Below are 6,175 nucleotides of genomic sequence, written 5' to 3' on the forward strand. Positions count from 1 at the left end.
ACAAGCAGGGCTGGGGACACAGCTTCATGGCACATGGCACTAACCTGCATAAGGCTCTGGGTTCTATGCCAGGCATAGCAAAACCAAATAAAAGCAATCACAGTGGTATAACAACCCAAGCCACACTAATACCTGTTCTGCAGCCTCTGATACCAGACCTCCGCACTGGCCTCCTTGAATCCACCACCACTGTCCCCCGGGCCTCTTCAGAGCCTGTGAACACCCAGACAGCTGTGAGAATGCCCTGGGCTATTGCCTTGACCTTCTCTTCAGCCATTTCTAGGCCACTGCCTGGAGTGATACACAGGAGCACTGCAGGGCGGGAGGATCTTCACTGGGGATCTGGTCTCATTCTTTTATCTGAGTCTCCATCCAGGCTGATAATTCAGCAAGTCTTCCTGGAATGAGGGGACCCACACCTGAATATACACTGCATCCCCAGGCTGAGCCATCTTCTCCCTTCCCCACTGAGCCATCTCATCAGTCCTTCCATCCTTGCTCAGTCTTACTCAGCCCACGTTCAGGGCAATCAGTTTTCCCTTCTCAGTTAAATCTTTCTGGAAACACCCAAACAGATATGCCCGGAGGTGTGTTTCTATAGTGATTCTAAATCAATGAAGATTAACATCACATCCACCCTGAGACCTGGGTCCTGATTCAAGTCTGCAATTACCAGCTGTCCAGGGCCAGGCTTCACAGCACTACCTGGCTGCTGTGAAACCACCCTGACGGTTGTGTGGTCCCATTAGGGCTACAGCGGCTCTGAGTGGTTCTGGCCATCCCTGCATGGGTGATGAATGAGCTCCAGGGTTATCAGCACCCTGGGAGGGAGTCACCAATTTCCTGGCTGTCACTTCACCATAATTTCTAGGACACAGGAAGCTGATCTCATCTCTGGACACCATTTGACTGTTTCTGCCCCCCTCCCCAAAGGCTTCTGTGGCCAGGCTCAGAAGGGAGGGTCAGGAGTGTGAACATTTTTCCAGATGCTGACAAGCGCTCTCAGCTGGCCTTCTGGACAGATGGCATATTAGACCCGCTGGGTCCTGGCCTCAGCATAGGCTCCTGGCTCACCTGAGACCCTGGTGTCACTGTGAGAACCAATATCCATGAAGCTGCAGGAGGCAGGTAAGGCAAAGGCCACCAGGGCCATTGACTGTGCAAGCTGCTCCCCAAGATGTGACAGAAGTCCTAAATCCTCCAAGGGACCAAGGATAGAGACCTGCCAGGACAGGAAGTCTTGTGTGGCTCATCACAGTGGTCCCAATAGACTGAACGGGAGTCACTTCTGCTTCTATCAAGGTCTGAAGGGCAGTGGGCACAGCTGGTGGGCGAGGCTCTGTAACCCCCTTTAGAGCATTGTTTGGAGGAAACATTGCCTGCCGGTAACAAAGCAGTGTGGATTGGCGGCTGGCAGGATCGGCCCCCAGGCAACCAAACAGGCAGAAGCCTAGCCCTCCTGGAAGATTAAAGCACCTGGACAGCGCATGAGTTTCAGGTCCAGGCTCAGAAGCAGAACCTTGCAGGAAGAGAAGAGAAGAGAGGGGTCTCTGGGGCTAGAACCTCAGTTTCTGTTGCTTCCAGGGGGTGACAGGCTAAGTGCATGTTGGGAGTTAGAATCCAGGCCACCTCCTCAGGTCAATAACTGAGGAGACCAGGGCCTCCAGGCTGGCACAATGAGCAATCAGGGTGTGGGTGGGGAGACTTCATCTCAATACAAGATAAAAACTTCCAACTGTCAGGGCATCCAATTTAGCAGAGAGTCTAAAAGGAAGACATGCCATCAACCCTCTGATTGTCTGCAAGTGCTGAAGACTGCCTGTAAAACCTCCTCGGTAATTAAGTAGAATGACTCCATTTTGCCACGTAAGTATGGTTATTGCTCCTTGGTGGCTGCGATTAATATAAAAGCAGATTAAGGAAGCCATCATCAAGGCATAATGAGTTTTTAAATATTAATTAATATGTTAATAACCATTCTAGGTTGAGGGTGAGGTTTGGGGGCTGTTAGAGATTATTTCTGCTAGGGACCCAGGAATGCCAGCGTCTGCCCCCACCTCCCACTTCCCATGGGCTCCAGAGGGAGCACTAGAAGGATGGGAAGCCGGGCTCTGTTTTATTAATAGCCACGTGCATGTCCAATGTGTCCTCCTAGAGTGCTCTCCAGCTCATGGAACATGGAGCAGCGTGTGCTGAAGATCCTTGCTGGTGCCCATCACTCCTGCACACTTAACTGTAGCCGCCACATCTCCAGTGAAGTCTGGTTAAAACAACGAGAACCCCAGGAGAGGTTCCAGGCACGCTTTTCCCCCAGTGTGGTGGTTTGAATAGGCAATGGCCCCTGTAGATTCATGTGCTTGAATGCTTGGCCCATAAGGAGGGGCACTATTAGGAGGTGCGGCCTTGTTAGAGTAGGTGTGGCCTTGTTGGAGGAACTGTGTCACTGTGGAGGTGGGCTTTGAGGATATGTGCTCAAGCTACGTCCAGTATGAGACACAGTTCTCTTCTGCTGCCTGTGGATCAAGATGTAGAACTTTCAGCTCCTTCTCCAGCACCATGTCAGCCTGGATGCTGCCATGCTCCCACCATGATGATAATGGACTAAACCTCTGAAACTGTAAGCCAGGCCCAATGAAATGTTTTCCTTTATAAGGTGATCGTGGTGTATCTTCACAGCAATGAAACCCTAAGACACCCAGCAACCTGGAACAAAAGTTGTAAGCAGAGGAGAGCTGAGGAAACAGCACAGAGCACATTCCCTGCCCATGTCAGTAAGATGCCAGGAACCCAAACCGATGCCCACACAGCTATGACTGTAGTGTGCACGGCATTGTGGATTCTGACTAGCAAGATCTGGGAAGACAGATCAGAGGATATGTGACATTAAAAAAAAAAAAAAAGGAATGATTTTTTTCACGGGACTCTAGACATCTGGTCTTTTTTTAAAATATTTTTTATTATTACGTATTTTCCTCAATTACATTTAGAATGCTATCCCAAAAGCCCCCCATACCCTCCCTCCCACTTCCCTACCCATCCATTCCCATTTTTTGGCCCTGGCATTCCCCTGTACTGGGGCATATAAAGTTTGCGTGTCCAATGGGCCTCTCTTTCCAGTGATGGCTGACTAGGCCATCTTTTGATACATATTAGACATCTGGTCTTAAGACAAGCCATGAGACAATTCTGTTCCTAGCTGGGAAAGGTTTTCCCTAGTACTTGAAGCCAGTGAGCTGGGTTAGAACAGGACTCAGATGATCTCAAGAACATCTACACACTTGGATCAAGATTTCACCTCCTCCCCTTCTTTCTTCTCACCTCTCTGGAGTAACAACCACACTGTTCGTAGCTAGTTCGTCATGTGACCCACCATGAACCCCACAGACAGCAGAAGCACAGGTGTAATCCCAGCAATAAGAACGGCCTCTGGAATCTGACCTCTCATCCTGAGTCCACCATGATGTTTCTACAGAGAAGCTGGAAGTAAAATGGAAATCCCTTTCCACATGTTAATCTGTGTTCAAAATTCCCTCCCTGTCACTGCAGATGTTTCAGAGAGAGGCTCTTCCTTGGAGATGCTCTGGGGGTTAGAGGGAGGCACCTCTTTGTCCTTACAGCCTGTAAAGGATTCTCCTACGTCATTCTTGAAGCTGATTTGAGTCAGTCACATTCTCTTATCTGTGTCAGTTTCTTTAAACTCCATAAAGAACACAAGCCACACCCCCAATCCAAGCCATTTGGACGCACATGCGACTGCTGTGACATTGGCCTTTCCTTTGGCAGCGAAGGCCTCAGCTGGTGATAACAGCCCAGGCTGGAGAGTAAAAACAAAGGGACCACATCTGGGCCCTTCCTGTGTGTAGCACCCCGAGGACCAGGAATGTACAGTACTGCCTACTGGCCCACCAGAGTTGTGAAGAAGAACCAAAGGACTCTTTGCAAACTGTAGAGAGCATACCAAGACGAGGTGTGTATAACCATGGCTCTCCCTGCTTTCTAGAGCTTGTTTCCTTCCTGGGGACCATCTTCAAGAGAGAGGCTACACTGCTGAGAAGGATATTTTCTACCCCCAGTCCAACATCCACTCACAACCTCAGGAGCCACCTTTTTGATGCCCCTCCCCCACCACTGCTATCGATTCTTGCTTCTCTGGATAATGTTTGGATCTGAACCCACATGCTCATCTCTGGGGCTAGAAACACAGGTCTCAGCAGCCTCACATTCCAGAACATGCCTGTGAAACTTCATTTGTCACATGTCCCCCCAGGTACCCATATTTTGATTAGCCCAGCTTAAGTACATATCTAGGGAGCCCTAGGGTGGGGGGCGGGGGGGGGGGATGTGACTTCAGCATTCTGTCCCTGCCATTCTGTTCCAGGGCATGATGAAATTCTTGATGTTGTGATCACAAAACCACCTTGCATCCAGAGGGTTTCGACCTTGCCAGGACATGAGATTGAGCCTCATCCCAAGAGTGACAACCAGGTTCAGTGGAGCCTAGAGGAATGCCAGAAAGGCCTCTGCACCTATTGGAAGGTGATCAGCAGGGAGGAGGTCAGTGGGCTTATGGCTGTGCACCTGCTGTTCCCAAACTGAAGCCTCCTACTACAATGGGCAGCCTCACCTAGCAGGTCTAGGCACTGGCTTCACGCAGAGATGTTCTAGGCAGGCCCAGCCTGAACGCTTGTTTCTAATCTCTTCTTGCAGCACAGGGGCCGTGTTGCTGAGAGGGACTGGTGCGAAGAGTGAACAGGGCTGTCCCCTGCTAATAACAGCTTCTGAAGTACAACTGGGAAGCAGGTATAAGGGTGACTCTAAGCCACAACTTTTAAGAGCATCTCCTTCACTACCCCCACCATGAAGTTATTACTCGGAGGTCCACTGGGTACCAACTAAAAGATCCCTAAAGGGTTTGGACTCAAAGATCTAACAGACATTGGGAGGCTCATGCGTGCTCAGTAGGAGATGGTCAATAACCTCAGAGGCTAATATTCTATGTGTGACCATTGAGCATGGAAATGCAGCTGGTGTGAATGAGGAACCAAGCTTGCATGTTTATTTAATTCATGTAAATACCCCAGTATGTGTGGTCATTGGCTATGAACTGGAGAGCATAGCTCTTAGCAGAAGAGAGAAAAGCTGCCCAAAATCCCCTTGGGACCCCCAGCTGCTGCCCAGTTGATAGAGACTATGAGGAAATCCATAGCTGCCCGAGAACCTTGTCCTTTCCACCAACCGAACCAGAGGAGGGAAGGAAGTTGCTCAGAAATATGGACTGATGAGGGACACCGAGCTTCGGAGGACAGAGGTTTTCCTGAGATGGTTTGGAGTGCAGACAGAGTAGCTGCTGCTGGAGGGGTGCATGCGAGAGATGAGAAGGTAGGTTCAAAGCAGAAGGGGGGGGGCACAGTTCTCTAGCAGGCCTGTCCAATCTGTAGGCTACAGGGTGTAAGCATCCCAGGGAAGTCACCGGCATGCCAACACATTTCTAGATGACATCAAGCCACACGAAGAATGGCTGGAAGGTTTAGGTGACACACCTCAGAAATTGTGCAGCCCCATTAGCGTTCTTGCTAGGCACCCTGTTTTTTTAAAAAAATGTTCGTGTGTGCTCGTTTTGTTTTGTTTTGTTGTTGTTTTTCGAGACAGGATTTCTCTGTGTGCGTTCTTTTGAGTCGTTCTGGAAATGCCTGGCTTGACCCACTGTGCTAGGGGAACCCTGGGGAATTGAACAGGAGTCTGGCAAGGTTAGTAGATGAGGCAGAGGAAACTGCCTCTGGGTGGGGAGGGGCCCATATAGCTGGGTGGCACCAGTACCACAGAAAAGTGGCTCTACGCTGACCCCTAGAGGCCGGGGACGAGTCCCAGAAGCTAAGCTTCCTCCCTTCCCTCCTCAGATCAGGGCTGTCATCAGACTCATCGGCTCCCAAGTTCTGAGATGAACTCTGCTCCAAGTAATTACAGCTCTTCAAGTTTCCCGTCCTCTGTTTAAAGAATTCGTCCTCTCGCCCTCAATGCCCCATCAGTTCCCTAATTAGCAGCGCGCGGCGCGATTACACATTCTCCGCAGCTCGCTGGGTCCGGCCCCCCTAATGAGTGTTTGTGGACAGCTGGGAGCCCAGTCCGCCGCCCACGAACCAGGAGTCAGGGCCCAGGAGTGTGAGCTGTCAGCTCC

The 6,175-nt window shown here is 50.4% G+C and overlaps 1 long non-coding RNA gene across 2 annotated transcripts; it reads left to right on the forward strand.

Annotated features, from left to right (window-relative positions):
• Positions 1-3,145: 3,145 nt before the first annotated feature.
• Gm32563 lies at positions 3,146-4,850 on the forward strand. Of its 2 annotated transcripts, none has more exons than XR_003946858.1 (3): positions 3,146-3,967; positions 4,379-4,554; positions 4,708-4,850. It is a non-coding gene; the product is annotated as a predicted gene, 32563 (long non-coding RNA). The 2 variants fall into 2 exon arrangements; XR_003946859.1 differs by having other exon boundaries at positions 4,379-4,536.
• Positions 4,851-6,175: the final 1,325 nt, after the last annotated feature.

The sequence above is a fragment of the Mus musculus genome, chromosome 7 (genome assembly GCF_000001635.26).
Source record: "Mus musculus strain C57BL/6J chromosome 7, GRCm38.p6 C57BL/6J".
Taxonomy (NCBI): domain Eukaryota; kingdom Metazoa; phylum Chordata; class Mammalia; order Rodentia; family Muridae; genus Mus; species Mus musculus.